The 17,302-nt window shown below is 33.9% G+C and overlaps 1 protein-coding gene and 1 non-coding gene across 4 annotated transcripts in view; one reads left to right on the forward strand and one right to left on the reverse strand.

The window, feature by feature from the left end:
* The window catches only part of FBXW7 (F-box and WD repeat domain containing 7), a 227,776-nt gene that overhangs the window by 169,728 nt on the left and 40,746 nt on the right, over positions 1–17,302 (forward strand). The window lies entirely within an intron of this gene.
* LOC125164997 (U6 spliceosomal RNA) lies at positions 7,158–7,264 on the reverse strand. The gene has a single exon (XR_007151906.1). It is a non-coding gene; the product is annotated as a U6 spliceosomal RNA (small nuclear RNA).

A 17,302-nucleotide genomic window follows, 5' to 3' on the forward strand; every position in this document is an offset into this window, starting at 1 on the left:
GAAAATGTACTTCAGTGCTTAAATCTCATTTCTTAACTCATTTTGTTTGGAGACTTTTAAGCATTTAGAATATTCTTGTAAAGTTACTCTTCATTGTTATGTTTTGGTAGAAATTTCCAAATGACATGCCGTTGTTGGTTTATACAGGGCTTTTAAAGATACCTGACTATGCTGGTTTATAGACAAAATACTGTGTTTAGAATGCCTGTATTTTCCTGGGTTTGAACTGTGTACTGATTGTGTAGCATAAGTATTGGCAACACCGCTAAGAGAGTGGTATAGGACTGCTGGTGGGAGTGGTGGGAGGGGAGGTAGGGTTGATATGGGACAAGGACTCGTTGTCCCAAAACCCAAGAGCTCAAGCAATAATGAAATGTATGGGAATAATGAAATGTAATGGGATTTCTGATAATTGAAAACAATTTTGTGGGAAGTATATTCCATATCAAGTTTTGTTCAAAATACCACATTTAAAACAATTTTTCTTTAAAATGCAAATAGAAATAAAATTAGAATATTTGTCTCATTTGAGAAAACGTTAATATCACTCCTGCATGTTGTTATCATTGTGGGTTAGTTTAAATCAGGGGTCCACAAGCTCTTTCTGCAAAGGACCAGTAAATATTTTGGGCTTTGTGGACCTTATGGTCACTGTTAGAACTATTCATCTCTGCCATTGTAGCATGAAAGCAGCTTTAGGCAATACTTAAATGAGTGGGTAAATGGACAGGACTGTGTTTCAATGAAACTTTGCTTATAAAACAGTGAAGATAGATTTTTATGATTATGATAATACTGCAATAAATTCTTGTACATACTTTTTTTGCTTGTTTATGAGTTTCAGCTCATGGTAAATTTTTAGAATGAGATTGTTCAAGCCATAAATCTTACATTTCCTTTAAAACCATCATCTTTTTTTTCTAATTCTTTTGTAGTTATGTAGAAAAAAATATTTGTGTGGCTAATTGCTACAATTTTAGCATACTGCTTATTATTTCTCTTCTTAATATATAGCGTTAAGTATAATAAAGCTATTAATTAATATATAACCTACTAAATGCATCCATAATTTTTTCTACTGTTGTTGATTTAGACAGTGACCTGCTTTGAACTTTTTTGTACATAAATCTTTAACATCTCTATACACAGATTTCTAGAAGTAGGGTTATTGATTGGGTCAAGGAGTATGAACCTTTTTAGATTCTTAAAAAATACTGTTAAATTGCTCTCCAGAAAGTTGTACCAATTAAAAACCAGCACGAGGGATTTCTAATGTTGCTTAAGAGAAAGAAATCATATTCTTTCTTTTTTAAAATTTATTTTGAGAGAGAGAGAGAGAGGAGCGGGGGAGGACGAGAGAGAGAGAGAGAGAGAGAGAAGGAGAGAGAAGGAGAAAGAGAGAGAGATTCCCAAGCAAGTTCCTCAGCATGGAGCCCGATGTAGGGCTCAGTCTCAAGAACTGTGAGATCATAAGCTGAAATCAAGAGTCAGAAGCTTAATGGACTGAGCCACCCAGGTGCTCCTTAAGAAATCATATTCTAAGTAGATTTATTCCTACATGGCAAAGTTTTGTGGATTTTACTTAGCTAATAGTAGATTATTTTATTTCCAATTTTAGTATTCTAGGTTTTTTATCAAAGGAATCTTTTTCATTTTGAGAAAATAATGAGATATGTTTATATATAATAGCTTCAGGAGGAAAATATGTAAATAGACCAAGAAATCATTTGTTGCTCGTGTAATTTTATTTTTTATTCTTTTTGGAAAATATTTGCCGTAGACCTGTCACCTATTATTTTCAACTATAATTTTCTTCTTCTCCTCCCATTGTTTTAAAACTATAATCTGTGTTTTTATCTAAATGGATGATCTACATATGTAGTTTTATGATTTATCACTGATATAACACATTATCTTTACCACAAGCCTTGTGGTTATCTCAGTTTTTGCACCACCTTAATTTATCATTTTATATTTCTGAATTATAGTGTGATATTTGCACAGTATAAGTGACAGCCTCTCTCAAAGTGTACTGCTATTAATAATATGTATGACGAGTACTTCTCATACTAACAAGAGCAGCTGCCAGAAATAGTTGCCTATTTCTTATAGCACTACTACTTACTTTTACATTTCTGACATAGCTTTGCCTTTAGCCCCAATCCAGGTTTACATTTTTTTTTTTTTTTTTTTTTTTTTTTAAATCTAGTCTAGCCATGATTAATTCTCATTGAAAGTAGCTGTAGCAAGTCTGGTCTTTTAAAATGACTTGATGCCTGAAAGACATCTCATGAAACTCAATATCTGTTTCATGGAACTCTTAGGCAATTAGAAATAGATGGATGTTTACCTAACATACAGAAATATGAAACCTTTAAAAAGCCAGCATCCTCCACTTCTCTCCCAGATTGGTCTATTCAGGTGTCCACCAATTATATTTGTGCCTCTGTCTTTCTAGATCCTTTATATGACTTCACAGTCTAGCTTCCCTGTCTGGTTGGAACCTTTCTCCTGGCATTGATTGCATCTACCTTTGTCCTCATACACCAGTGGAACATATTGTAATTGTTGCCATTACCTTTGGCCCTTAGGCATATATGTACTGCCCAGTGATGTTATTTGATACCTTCATATAGTTATCTTGTCTCCTCAATTAGGTTATAAACTCTTAGAGTTCAGAAATTATCTTTAATGTCTGTCTTTTTATGCTCCTAGTGATATGCAGAAGAAAGTTAGTATAAATATTCCTATGACTAATTCGTTGAAGTGTGTGTTAAACTTGGAAGATTCTTTCTGAAGGAGTTTTTGTACTGTTACGAATATGACATGTTTTTGTTTACTAAATGTTTTTCAATGACTTTGCAGCTGTGATTTTGAATATTTCATTTTCTAAATTTAAATAAACTCTGATACAGTTTGACACTTAATTTTAAAAGTAATTACTACTTACCAATTTTGAAAACGAAGGAGAAACAAACATAGGGTAAAGTCATTTAAATGGCTACTTTCAAGAGTCTACAGTAGCCCAAAAATGTCAGAAAATGCTGAAATAAAGAAAAAATATTAAAGTACTTTGGACAGGAGGAAGAACAGGGTGGTGATATGAGCAAGTCTGGAGAGATATTTTAATAGGGTACCTTATTATCATTATTTTTTGAGTAAACTAGTAAAATGTTACTTCCTAGGGTTATTTTCCTTACACATATATTCCATTGGAAGTGGGGAAGAGTTGACATTTTCAAATGATCTGGTAGTTTTTATTATCACTATTTTATCAATAAAGGAATTAGTTACCACATATCAGACCATTCTATTTTAGATCATGTCAGACTTTTTCTTCTTAGGAATGTTTCATGGGTCATGCATAAACATAAATAAACAGAATATATATAAATTATAAATTTTCTTGTGGTCTTATTCTATGTACTGTGCAAGGTACTAGCTATAAATAAAAAGGTGATGATTCTTCATCCCCGGTACCTGTGGATGGATATACAAAGGTGAAAAATCACAATCCTTTAAGCATCTTAGATAGTCAAGTGGTAAAAACCATAAACAAATCTTTATTGTATAAAAAGATAATTGCTTGAATGGACCCATGTACAAAATACTGTGGGAGCACGAGAGGGTCACCGAAGTCTCAAAGCACATGGCTCAAGAAAGGCTTCACAGTAACTTTGAATCAAAACATGAAGTATGTTTGCTAAGCAGATGATCAGAGAAGTGATGGACAGAAGGAACCTATATTATTGCTTGGGCTCACATCTTGGTGTTTTACATTATTTATACTTCTGCAAATTCACTTCTCCCTTGACATGACATTTATTAGTATTAATATCAGCCAAAAATATGTATGAAATACTTAGAACAGGGTTGGAAATTTTTCTAGAACCCGTGGATATAGCAGTGAACTAGATGGACAGGGACCATGCCCTGATGGTGCTTAGAGTCTACTTTAGGGAAACAGAAAAGTAGTTGTTAATGCCAGTGTTTCGATGACAGTAAAATCAGGTAATAGTATATAGTCTAACTTGGGATGCAGAGGAGGCACTATACTTTCCATATAGGAACTCATATAATCCTTAAAATAACCTTGTGAAAGAGGTGGTGTATTATAGGATCCCTGTTTTACAGCTGAGGAATCTGAGGAGGCACAGGAAAGTTAAATAACTTGCCCTTGAGGTGATAAGCGACGGATGGAGCGGAGATCCTAACTCAGGCATCTGGCTGTCATATCACAAACACTGTGGTATACTGACTGTTGTAGGGTTTGTTGAGTGAACAGATCCATCCTTAGTTGCCAAATGTTTTAAGGGTTAACTTTTGCTATGTAATGCTGGGTTTTTAAATATGTAATTCTTAGCTTTGTTCCCACAATTTATGATGGCTTCAATATCTAACTCTGATAACATTGCTTTCTAGATGGTTTTTGTCATCAAGTGATGTCTTGGTATTAGGCTGTGTCTCAGTTGTCAAATATGAATGTAAAACAAATTATAATGTGTTTTAGAGGTCTACAACTACATTGTAGAAGTAACTGCCATGAATTTTTCTCCCTTTTGTTGATAGATAACAATCTGTTTAAGTAGTTCAGTAATTTTAACAGCACAGGGCAAGGCTATTAAGTTTAGTATGGGAGACAGATGAAAAATATGCTAAAAAATAAACTTGGTACTAAGTTCTGGTAATGTAAACACATATGAAATAAATCTACTGTCCCTTGTCTGCAGACCAGAAATCCAGCAAGTCCTGAGAACTAACTTTTTTAAAGTTAGCCAACCCTAACTGTAACTGACATAAGACCGTTTTAATATTTATCTGAATGGTCCTATACTTTGTTGCAAAAATATTAATGTATAAAGTACTGGAAGTGTTCAGTAATACATATGCACGGTATTACTTTTCTAAACTCCAAAAAGTTCTGAAGTCAGCAATAGAGCTTTCTGCAAAATTGTGGGACTCCACAGACCTTTGAGTTTTACAGCTGTCACCCACCTACAAAAAATGGAATACACTTTGAAATGTCAAAGTAGTCAAAGCCTTGTCTTAAGTCTCTGGGCACATGCATATTTAAGTACTGTAAAACATACCTTATATAAATGGATACCTAATTTTACTAACCTAGTTATAGGCAGCTCCATATAATATATAATGATAATTCAGAGCTTATATATTATTTTTCTTTAGGGATTAAATGCGACTCCTGTTAGCCGACTTATACATTAAATGAGGAATGAGAACCTCTACCACTGTTTTACTTCTTCTAGTATTTCTACATAAAATTAATAGCACTAAATTAATTTTTATTCTGCTAATACATATTAGGCATACTTTCTGTGTGTGTTGCTAGTGTAACAAAGATGAGTAAGGCAGAGGCCTTCCTTTAAGGAGGCTACAGATGCTGTTCTGTCTCAGAGACTTATCTCATTGTCCCCACTTTATGGTCACATATCAAAATCAGAGGTTAATTAGCTTATACAACAAATAAACATCTATTAATTGCGAGGTACAATTCTAGGCACTTTAGATACATTAGCGAACAAAGCAGAAAAAGTCCTACCTTTTATAGAATTTAATGTTTTGGTGACCCTGAGAATTCTGCCTGGGTGGGGACAGCGTGTTTGGTGTGCTCCAGTATATAGTGTGTCACCAGACTCCTTTATTCAATTGTACGCTTTTCTTTTCTAAATCAACGGAGGGTAATTTGTCTTATAGTTTCTCCATTTGTTTGTATAGATACTACATACATGTGCATTCATATACAGACACAGTCTTTCTCTGACTTGATAGGATTATGTTGGTAATTTTATTGAAATGTATAATCTACTGGTTTTCAAATACTGTTAGATAATACCTAGCACAGAATAGTATTTTGAGGTCCTGAAAGATTAAATACGATTCCATTTTCTTCCATTTTTTCATATTCTTGGAAGGAAATGTTAATATCCTATCAAGCTCACCTAGTGATTTCTTTCTGGATTGTTCCTGCGTCAGAATTAGAGTTCTTGGCCCTATCTGACTTGTGGAAAGTTGCATAAATTAATGTGTGTCTCACATATAAACCAATTATATAATGATAGATATAATTTATAGGAGATGTATTTATGCTAGATATAAATGATAGATATAAGTTAAGATTTTTTTTTAATATTATAGAAACTTCACCATAGAAAGTAAGAGCAGAAAGGACTACCATTTATGGTGAAGCCAATGACATTCTAAATGTTAGAAGTTACAGTTCAGTTATTTCCATGATGCCGCACATCTCTTTATTTGCATATATAGTGTTTTATCCCTAAATTGTGAAAAGTAAGATAGGTTTTTTTTTTTTTTAAAGTGAATCTGATACTAGGTTTCTCTTGTGACTTTGGTAGTATCTCTATATATAAATGTTTAAATATTTATAAACTTTATTGACATTTAGTTAGGGCTAGAGGAAGAACAATTAAGAATAAGTATTTCTCAAACATTAATACATTACTACTGACTCCAAAAACACAGAGCTAGTTATTTGTTTCTGATTATTTTATATTTTCATGTATCTTATATTTGAGAGAAAAAATACAATTTTGGGTGAAATTCTCTTAATTTTTTTCTCCTTGCTAGTATTGAAAATGTAAATCAAAACTTGTAGGTTATTCCTATATTTAATTACATTTTTATGTGTGGGTGATTACGTATAGTTCACTTGGGCACAATTTAAGCTTAAACAGCTTTTCAGTATTCCACAAAAATCTCTGCATTATCACTTTGGATTTTAAAATGTCCTTGTTACTACTAGTTTGAACATGTAGGGGCAGTATAGTACTGTTTTTGTAAATCTTGTGTGAATTTGTGGGATTTTTGAATTGGTTAAGTGGTGTTAAAAGTTCGTTCTTCTTTGAGAAAATGCAGTTGTATGTCTTATTTTTTAAGGGATGATTGGGAGTATTTTATTAAGTTGGAACTATTCTTTCAATTCAGGTTCTGATGCATAGTATACAAATCTTTTATGTTAGGGAAGCTCATGGCCTTGTTATATTTGAAGTCAAGGAATATGTTAAGCTAACAGGAAAAGTACATTTTTATAGTTATACAGTAAAATGAAGACAGGTAAAGTGGATTTACAAAAATATGCAAAAATAGTAAAATCAGTGCAATTTTGCTCTTTTTGTTTTTTTAAATATGGAAGCTTCAGGAATTTGTGTGTCATCCTTGTGCAGGGGCCGTGCTAATCTTCTCTGTGTCGTCCCAATTTTAGTGTGTGTGCTGCTGAAGTGAGCACCAAAATCAGTGCGATTTTGCTCTTATTCATCCTGTACCAGCCTTTTCAGACATGAGTGTTTAACTATGAGAATCTTTTAAATAAAGTCTTAATTTTTGAATCTAACAAGTGAACACAATTTAGGTTACTAAACAGTCTTAAGTTTCTTTAAGAAGTATTTTTTTTTTCAGTATCAAAACGATTCGGGTTATTACAAAATTGATAGTTTTTTTTCCCACTTAAATTGATTTACACTTAAAAACAACTGACCACTTTTCTCTTCCATTTATTCATTCAATAATTGCTATGAGTCAAGGACTGCTTTAGGCGTTTGGAGTACAACAGTGAATGAAACAGACTCAAATCCTCATCCTTATGGAGTTTATATCAGAATAGCCGAGTGCTTAACAGCATAGATGATGGAGTCAGTTAGACTTGGGATTGCATTCTTAGCTTCACCACTTACTAAGCCTCATCTGTAAAATGGAGACAGTAGAAGTACTTACTTTCATAGGGTTGTTGTAAGAATAAAATGAAATAAAAGAATAAAATGAAATGAAAGTATGGTTATGTAATAAGAACTTGATAACTATTACGAAGTCCGCATAAGGCTTTTTCAGTGTATTGGTAAAAGTTATAATTAAATCTCCTTATATGATAGTACTTATTTCTTTTACTTACAGTTAGTGTTTTGAATATTTTTTCATTTTTAGTTTGTTCAAATTGTGAAAGAAAATGCTTAGCACCAATTTTAAATGGTCATTTTCTTAAATAATTTCCTGAATGACTGTTAATCTCTAAATGGAAAGCTACTGCATGTGAAAAATTAATGTGATTTGTTCTACTTACATTATGTAGATTCATTCACTGTGACTATCATCTATGTAAAAATTAACCCCATTATGTCTTCCTAAATTAAGGTAACCTGTGCTATCTTAGTATTTTGTTTGGAGTTTCTCAGATGTTTAGAATAAATGTGTTGGCTTCAATACCATTAAATTAAAACAATTTAAATCGCTGTATAAGAATTAAAAAGAGTGTGTTGATTCATATATTATGTTAGCTGCTAAAATGTCTAGTAAATAATTCCCATTATGATTTTAAGCTCTGACTCCATTTCTTTCCCTAGAGGCCTCAAAATAAGTTAATTAAGAAATGAAACATACTTGCTAACATATTTGAAAACGAGCTTATCAAAATGGCCCCTGGTATATCATTACTGTATAAGAATTGAGACTGAAAATATTTAAGGACTTGATTCGCAGGTCTTAACAAAAGTGCTTAGAGATTTAGATCTGTCTTTGGTACCCTGTGCTGCTCTTGGTTCTCTTTATTTTTTAATTACATGGAAACCCCATATTTAACACATATACATACATGCGGATGTGGCACACGCACACACACCTACGAGCACTCCCGGGCCCCCCATACACGCAAATGAAATTCTCACGCACCCCACCTCTGTTGAGTAGCTTATCTGCTGTGTTCATGCTGCAACTGCTTCATTGAGGGGAAGTGTTGTTCTGCTGTTTTCATATTAGCTTTGTTATCATGCGGTATTTTCAGCTGCTCATACTCATTACCATACAGCTGGTATGTAGAGAAGACAAGGAAGCAAGCAGAAGTTGTACTGTCTGCAAGAATAAGAAGCTCTCTTGCAGATGGGGTGCTGGCAGATGGGGCATGTGTTTGAACAGGTTTTACTAATAACAGAGTGCATTAAAAATCATTCTGAGAAAGTCCTAAGGTCAGTGCCATGAATTCAGAGCTTGAGAGGTTGTTCAGCTTTTTGTAGACCTTTTTAGAATATTAATTAACTCTCATACAAAAAAGTAATAAATGGCTAACCACAACCTCACCCAAAATATTTTTTATCAGTTTTTCCTTTTTCATTTTAGTATATTTTCTCTTTAATGTAATTTACAAAGCATTGATACTCTTCGCTAGTGTTTCTCATTATCTTGCACTGTATTTTGTAGTCTTCAATATATTTACTTAAAATTCCCAGACCATGGTTATATACAAAAGTATATATACTTTGAGCAATGTAATAACATTCTTCAGTTTTAATATATAAATGTTAAAATATTTCTTAGAAGATGAAAACCAAAGAGGATTTAGAAATGCATATATATAGTGTTGACTACAGTGAGGTTTAAAATGAATTATGTTCTATCTCCAAAGTTAGAAGTGAATGGTATGCCCCAAAATGTATCTTTTGTTAAAATTATCATGAAATTATTATGAAAATGCTTTTCATATTCACAAAACCAAATGAAGTAGCAGTGAAATAACTATCAGGAACTTTTTTTTTTTTTTTTTTTTTTTAAGTATTTCAGTGGGATCTTAGTCCTTTTGGCCCTTTTCATTAAGTGTAGTGTTTCTTGCTAGATCCTTTCTCAATGGGAGGTCATGATAAAAAGCAACTAAAGCAAAATAAAGGTAGGCAGTTATGTGTAAAATGCATAATATTCAATTTAATTTTAATGGAAATGTCACTTAGCTTGCTATTTTGTTCATAGAGATTAAAATATATATTGCCAAAGGTTGTTTTGTCTTTTTTTTAAAGCAAATATTACTTAAAATGGTTTTGGTAACTCTCAGAAACTTTCAATGCTTCAGATTTCTTGTCAGTAAAATGGAGATTCAAAAATGATATCTCTTGGGTTAATACCAATGAATAAATAAAATACTGAGATCTGTGGGATATGGTGTACATTAAGTGTTGTTAAAACTGTGTATATTCCTTTTAATAGTAAAAGTTTATGTTCTGTTGGGCATTTTTAAAGGTACAGGAAGTTCTAAACCAGGTTGGTTTTTCTAACAAAGATAATTGCATTTTTGTTGTATATCAAACTGTATATTTTCTTTCACTTTAGTTTATGCTTGAGTTGTGTAACTGATAAATATCTAGAAAATTGTATTACTTTTGCCTGAGGGGGGAATATACATATATAAATATATAAGATGATATAAATAAAACTATATATAACACATACTAAATAAATAATATATAAAATACGTTACTCACCTACATCACCTTCCCTTATATTTAAAATTATATGAGCTTTTCAAATTATGCTGAAAATTAACTTTTACGGTTATTTTTTCTGTAGTTTTGTGTCATTATTGACTAAAGTATGTGTTACATTGCTCATTATCTCATTCAAATATTGTTTTTTTGATACCCTGTTAAGTGCAGCTCACCCTATGTGAGGAGTTGATGTAAAAGAGTCAAAATAGAAGTGGTCACTGCTTTCGTGGAACTTACAGTTTAATAAGGGACATGACATGATTAATGTGCCTACAGTGTGACAAGGTGTTGGGTCAAGCACTGTGGTTAACAGCTTTAGAATGGGGAGGAGGTGGCTCAGAGAAGGACTATACACAGATGATTCCCATGTTTTCATCTCCAATCTAGACCTTTGTTCTGAGCTCCAGAGCTAGTTGGAGCATGATAGCCTCACCTGGATGTCTCAAAGACACCTCAAATCAAATATGACCAACTATGGAATTCGTGATCCTCCCTACCCCAGGAAAAGCAAACAAACACTCTTGTCTAGTATCCTCTCTCATGTCCCATCCAGTGGGAAACCTAAGAACCTAAGAACCATAAGAAACCTAAATGTCATCTTTAATAATTCCTCCTTTACTTTTCATGACTAGTCAGTCTGTCATCAAATCCTATTAGTTTTATGTCCTAAATGTCTTGTAACTGTTCACTTCTACCCGTCTCTTGTTGCACCTAGGTAGTCTAACCCACTGTTATCTCTTGCCTGGCCTGGTGGAATAAATTCCTCACATAGTCTCTCCACATCCACTCTCACTTCCGTTCTGTTTTTAATACTACATTTAGAATGATTTTTCAAGAGGCTTATCTGATTATTTCTTTCCCTTCACTAACATGCAGCATTAGCTTTTCACTACTCTTATGGTAAAGACCAAAATCCTTTATGAGGTCTTGCATAATCTAGCCCTTATCTACTTCTCTTAACCTCATTTTGCACTTGCCATAGAGCCTTTATTTGTGCCTTGCAGCCATTAGGGGTGCCCTTCCCCCACCACAACACACTTTAGTCATTGCTTCTCTTCTCTGAAGAGACTGCTTCTTCTTATCTGAAGAAGACTTCTCTTCTCTGAACCTCTAGAATAGGTCAAAACCTTAACACTACACATTTTTCTAAAACTCTATAGCATTTACCACAGTTTTACTTTGGCTTTGTTTTGTTTGTCTTCCTCTCTTACTACACTGTAAACTGTAGCCATGAAGCTGAGACCATACTTAATTTAACTTATGTGTAATAGACACCCAAATAAATACTGTTGAATGAATGAGTGTGGGAAATCAAAATAACCATATAAATCTATATTTGTTTTAATTATGTATCCCAGGTAGAATAACAATTGGAGATAGTTGAAACAGTGTAGGATAGAATCACAGAGATAGGCGTGTGTTATCAACACTGATGTTTGCTCCTAGGAAGTGATAACCACACATGGATCAAACTGATACTAAAGATGGATTGTTCCTTAAAAAAAGATCTGAGTGATGAAATTAAGAAACAGGGCCAAAGTGATAAAGTGATAACTGCATTTTGAAGCATATTTGATACATACTCCAAAAAGCGCCCCCTCAACGCTACTACGTATTAATAAGTTAGGTATTTTTAGTCTATTAAACTAAAAGATTCAAAATCAAGTAAAAGTCTTAATACCCTTTTAAGGGAACTTAAGGGAATTAAGTGTTGTGGGGTTGTGATAAGCATTTAAAACAATTTCTTTAGTGTTATGATACATAACTTTCATCAGTTTTCTATCGTGTTCAGATCATTTGGGTAAGGGTGAAAGACTATTAGCCCTTTCAAAAGGACTTTCCAATGAGATACTTTGGTGTATTCTGTTCTCAGCTTTTTTTCATTATTTCATGTTTTAGAGATACAAAGTATAGGACATGAGGGAGTGAGGAGGGTAGGCTATGGTTCTTGGCGGGGGAGGGGGGTTAGGAAAGGAAGCAAACCCATGTATTATCGTAAACACTGTTCATCAGGTAGATTTTCTTTCACTGTGCCTACTGATGGCTGCCTACCTTCAATATAATGTCAAAGATAATGGGAGCAGTTCTTCACCAAGGGGGCATTGGCAGTGGTGTATTAATTCTTTGTCAGGCTGCTCTTGGTAAATTCCCGGAAGTAAAGTGTATCAGAGTACACAATTAGCTACCTAGTTTGTCTCTTCTTTCTCAATGTCTGCTGTGATTCTAACATAGATCGCATCTATAATCACATATTTGGATACTGAAACAGCTCGGGAAACATCCTAGAGATTTCTTAACTACCAGTACTTCTTGCTATGTATGTAGAAAACACTATTTCATTTTCTGTAAACTGGAGACCAAGATTTGCCTGTGTTCAAATCCTAGCCACCCTACTTAGTTGTCTAACCTTGGGGAGAAGTTACTTAAGCTCTCTGTGTCTGTTTCCTCATCTGTAAAATGGGATAATAATAGTACCTATTTCACAGGGTTGTTAGACAGTTTCAATGAGTTTATGTAAGTACCTAGAAGAGTGCCTGAAGTTCTCTTCTGTGTATACTTCATTTTCTTAAAAGAAATTTTTTTTTTTAAAGAGTTGCTTATTCAAGTTTGACTAGTTTACAGTATTTTTTGATGGTGGGCAGTTAAGGAGTATTCAAATCAGATTAAATGTAGTGTTTGTTTTTCCTTTTTTCTTAGGTTTAAAATATTGCCATCTGTGTTTCTTGAAAATATCTCTTCCTCTTTCTAGCTCTATGCATTGTCATATAAATTGAGCAATTTCATCCATCAATTATATTGATTCGTCATTTTTTTTTTTTATTGACTTGTCTGTTCTTCCTCCTGAATTGGGAGTTCTTCCAGGGTAGAGGTTACATCTTGCTCAGTTTTTCATTCTTTTTGCTTAGTGTCTGGCTTTTAGTAACCCTGGCTAAATATTTCTTGAATGCAGCAGATCTAGAACTACCAAAATAAAATGTTTGAATCACTGTTTGGTTTTCTTCTCCCATCTTGTTTCATTGTTTAGAAAATAGAGAACCATTATATGACTCAGGATTCATTTGGATGAGACTCATAATATTACAGTGGAATTTGAGGTTAGAGGCTCCCCATATATTTTTCTCACATAATTTCCTTTTTCTGTGTTCCCTATATAGAAAAACAAGTACAGTACATTTCACAAAGTTAAAGTCTTTGAAATAAATGAATTGGTGGAGTATAAATGACATCTTGGTCTAACAAAATCTTTTTTTTAATGTTTATTTATTTTGAGAGAGAGAGAGAGCAAGCAGGGGAGGGGTGGAGAGAGAGGGAGACAGAATCCCAAGCAGGCCAAAACCCATGAACCATGAGATCATGACCAGAGCCTAAATCAAGAGTTGGATGCTTAACTGACTGAGCCACCCAGGCTCCCAGTAACAAAATCTGCTTATTGCAATTGCTTAATAAAAGCTAGTTAAATAAAAATATCTGAAAAATACCATTTAATTTTAATCTGCCCTTTACATTGTGATCATGATGATTAACCTGTCTTTATTTAACATCTCTTGAAAGTTATTCTAAGTTCTTAGTATGTTGTTTTGTCTCTTGATAGAATAACTTTTAAGGAATGTCTGAAAATGAAGACAGGGGTGTGTGTGTGTGTGTGTGTGTGTGTGTGTGTGTGTGTGTGTGTGTGTGCATGCATGTCTTTATCACAAAGGCTAACAAAATATTACAACTTAAAGAATTTTCTGTAGTTCAACATCTTTTTGCTAGCTTTGACTTCATGTAATTTGGTAGATTTAAGCTATTCCTCATAGGATTTTTTTTTCATATTGTAAAAGTTTGAACATGTATTGACTCAGTTAAAAAGAATTTAAGATTCAATTTCTTAAAGTGTTCTCAAATCACCATGTAGCAGTTCTCAACACACCAGCTGTATGCACAAAGCAGATCTTAAATTGTAATGCACATTTGTTTAGTAGTCATTGTGCCATGATTACATACCATGAGTTCACACAACTGGAAGGAAACTCATGATACCCATCCTGCAGAAAGAACATTTTAGAATCCTGTATCAAGTGCGGCAAACTTTCAAAGTTAGTTTTTAAACATTTGGAGGCCTTGAGTATTTATAGATAAATATGTTCTTAAATATTAAAGAAATTTAATAAAGAAAGTGAACTTAAAATATATCTTTTTAATTTTTTTTTAACGTTTATTTTTGAGACAGAGAGAGACAGAGCATGAACGGGGAGGGTCAGAGAGAGAGGGAGACACAGAATCCAAAACAGGCTCCAGGCTCTGAGGTGTCAGCACAGAGCCTGACACGGGGCTTGAACTCACGAATCTCAAGATCATGACCTGAGCCGAAGTTGGAAGCTTAACCAACTGAGCCACCCAGGCACCCCTAAAATATATCTTTTTAAAACAATGTTTAATGTTTATTCTAGGGAGAGAGAGAGAGTCAGAGAGACAGAGATGGAGAGACAGAGACAGAGACAGGGTGCAAGCAGGGGAGGGGCAGAGAGAGAGGGAGACACAGAATTCGAAGCAGGCTCTAGGCTCTGAACTGTCAGCACAGAGCCCGACGTGGGGCTCAAACCCACGAACCGTGAGGTCATGACCTAAGCCGAAGTTGTATGCTTAAATGACTGAGCCACACAGGTGCCCTATAAATAAAATATTTCTATTCTAATAGTTTTGCCAAGATGTCAAAGTGCTCCTGACTATTGACCTTACATTCACTGCAAATAAAAAAAACTACCATAAATCATATACCTGTTCACATTAACAGTTATTTTGAAAATATTTCCATGACAGGCAAAAATTATGTCAAACCTTACTCATGACCCATCTATTTCTAGTAATCTTTCTTTGTACTCTGCTTTTATTTACTGAAACTTTATAGTCTGTTGAAATCTCCTAAAAAGTTAGGGGATCATGTAGATGTTATGCTAGTCAGATAATTCTAGATTCTTTCAAAGCAAAGAATGCAGTTTCTTAAAGTATTGCTTTAAAATATAATTTGATGTTTCTGAAATGACTCTTTAGAATTCTCCTTTTTAAGTGTAGTGGGGGCATGATTACTGGGTTCTTCTCTCCTTACTTGACAGCTGCATCAAACAAATACTTAAAGAGCAGGCAAGGTACTCGAAAATAAGTAAAGAATTGATTAAAGATCACCATGATGCTAGAGCAAGAACCTGGTGTGATTTATGTTTCATATTGGCCTCGCACCAATATGGAATTAATAAGTGTTTTTGAAGAAGTGAAGTAAGTTTAAGTCCACAGACTTTGATTCATAACTAGAGTTTTAAAAGATTAAAGTTATCCCTTCTCAGTTTAAATTCTTGTGGAAAATACGTAAGATGATTGAGATGAGAAGAGATGCTATATTTTAAAAAATACAATAAGTTTGAATCTGGACTTTATGTATCTGCTAGCCAAATTTTATAATGGGACATAATTATCAAAATTGGGAAGCCAACCAATAAAAGATTACTGAGTTGAGAATAATGTGTATTTTAGATTAAGCAGATCTTGTGTGACAACATGCTAATGAGAGTGTACCTAATAAGTAGGGTTGCACCTGAGGCTGTACTTAGCTTTAGCTGAAGGCTTTTTCCAACTTTGAGATTCTGTGGTTATGTTCTGGAATTTTTTTTTATGATCACAGATAAGCAGTCTTAAAAGGTCTACCATGGGTAAAATCCTTTTGTCTCTAATAACTAAAGGTAACCATATCATTTACCATTATAGACATTTGTTATAATAAGGCTGGATGCATTGTCCATCTATAGAGATCCGAGCCCAACATCAGTGTCTTTCTCAAAAAAAGTAAATTATTAAATGTAAGGATAAAATCAGAACATAGAGAATAGAAGAACAAGGTAATAGAGATATGATGCAGTAGATACTCCTTCATTCTTATAGAATTGAGTTATGACATATAAAGACTTACAATAGTGCTTGGCACATGGTGTAGCCTAATAAAGTAGTATAATTCTCTTTTCCAAGTTTAGGAATCTTTTGGGATAGCTGCTGAGTTTGAGAGTAAGTGTGAGGGAAATGAAAGAGTAATTGCTGCACGAAAGAGTTGAAGAGTTATATCTTCTTTAATCAGTAACTGAGAATTACTTTGTAAGCAATATTTAATTTTATATATTTTTTTGAAAATATAAAAAATAATATAGGCAAAAATATATACAGAAGTTCTGTTGTATTTACTCTTATCCTGAAAATCCTGTAATGACTTCACAATTAAATCTGAACTCTTGACCATGACCTACAGGATCCTACATGATCTGGTCCTTGGTTACCTGTCTGACTTCATCATGTACCAGTCACTTCATCTTAGCTAGACTGGCCTTATTCTTGCGGATCCCAGGCTCTACTCTATCATTTTGACTTAAAAGTTGTTTCCCGGGTGATGCCATTCAAAATTAGCCACACTTCTTTACTACCCTAGCTACCTACTTCTTTCATAGCACCCTGTTTGATTTCTCTCTTAGAACTAAGCATTATATGAAATTATCTTAGTCATGTATTAGTTTGCCTATTAGATGACTTTTCCCCCACCCCGCCCTGGAATGTTACACTATAGGGGAGTAGAGAGCTCACCTGCATTGTTTGCCACCTTATACCTAGAGCCTAAAACAGTTGTGGGCGCATACTGGGTTCAAAAGGTTATGCAAGTGAACTTGTTTGTTGACAGGTAAGAAAAAAGAGGGAAAATCTCTTATTAAGCCTCTTAGATGACCATTGTGAATATTTTAATATATTTACATAGGCTTTTCTTTGTGTGTGTGTGTGTGTGTGTGTGTGTGCGCGCACACACACACACACACACACACACACTTAAATATTTGCATATATATTTTACATTGGACCATACTTTATATCATGTGTTTGAATCTCACATACCTTCTACTTTACAGTAGCCCTTCCCCTAGTTCTTTACATGATGAACAGTTACACGGTGAGCTAGAATGCTCTACAATGAAGTGTTTTCCTTAAGACTTCCTTAAAAGGAGGCTTTGAGT

The sequence above is a fragment of the Prionailurus viverrinus genome, chromosome B1, assembly GCF_022837055.1.
Source record: "Prionailurus viverrinus isolate Anna chromosome B1, UM_Priviv_1.0, whole genome shotgun sequence".
Taxonomy (NCBI): Eukaryota; Metazoa; Chordata; class Mammalia; order Carnivora; family Felidae; genus Prionailurus; species Prionailurus viverrinus.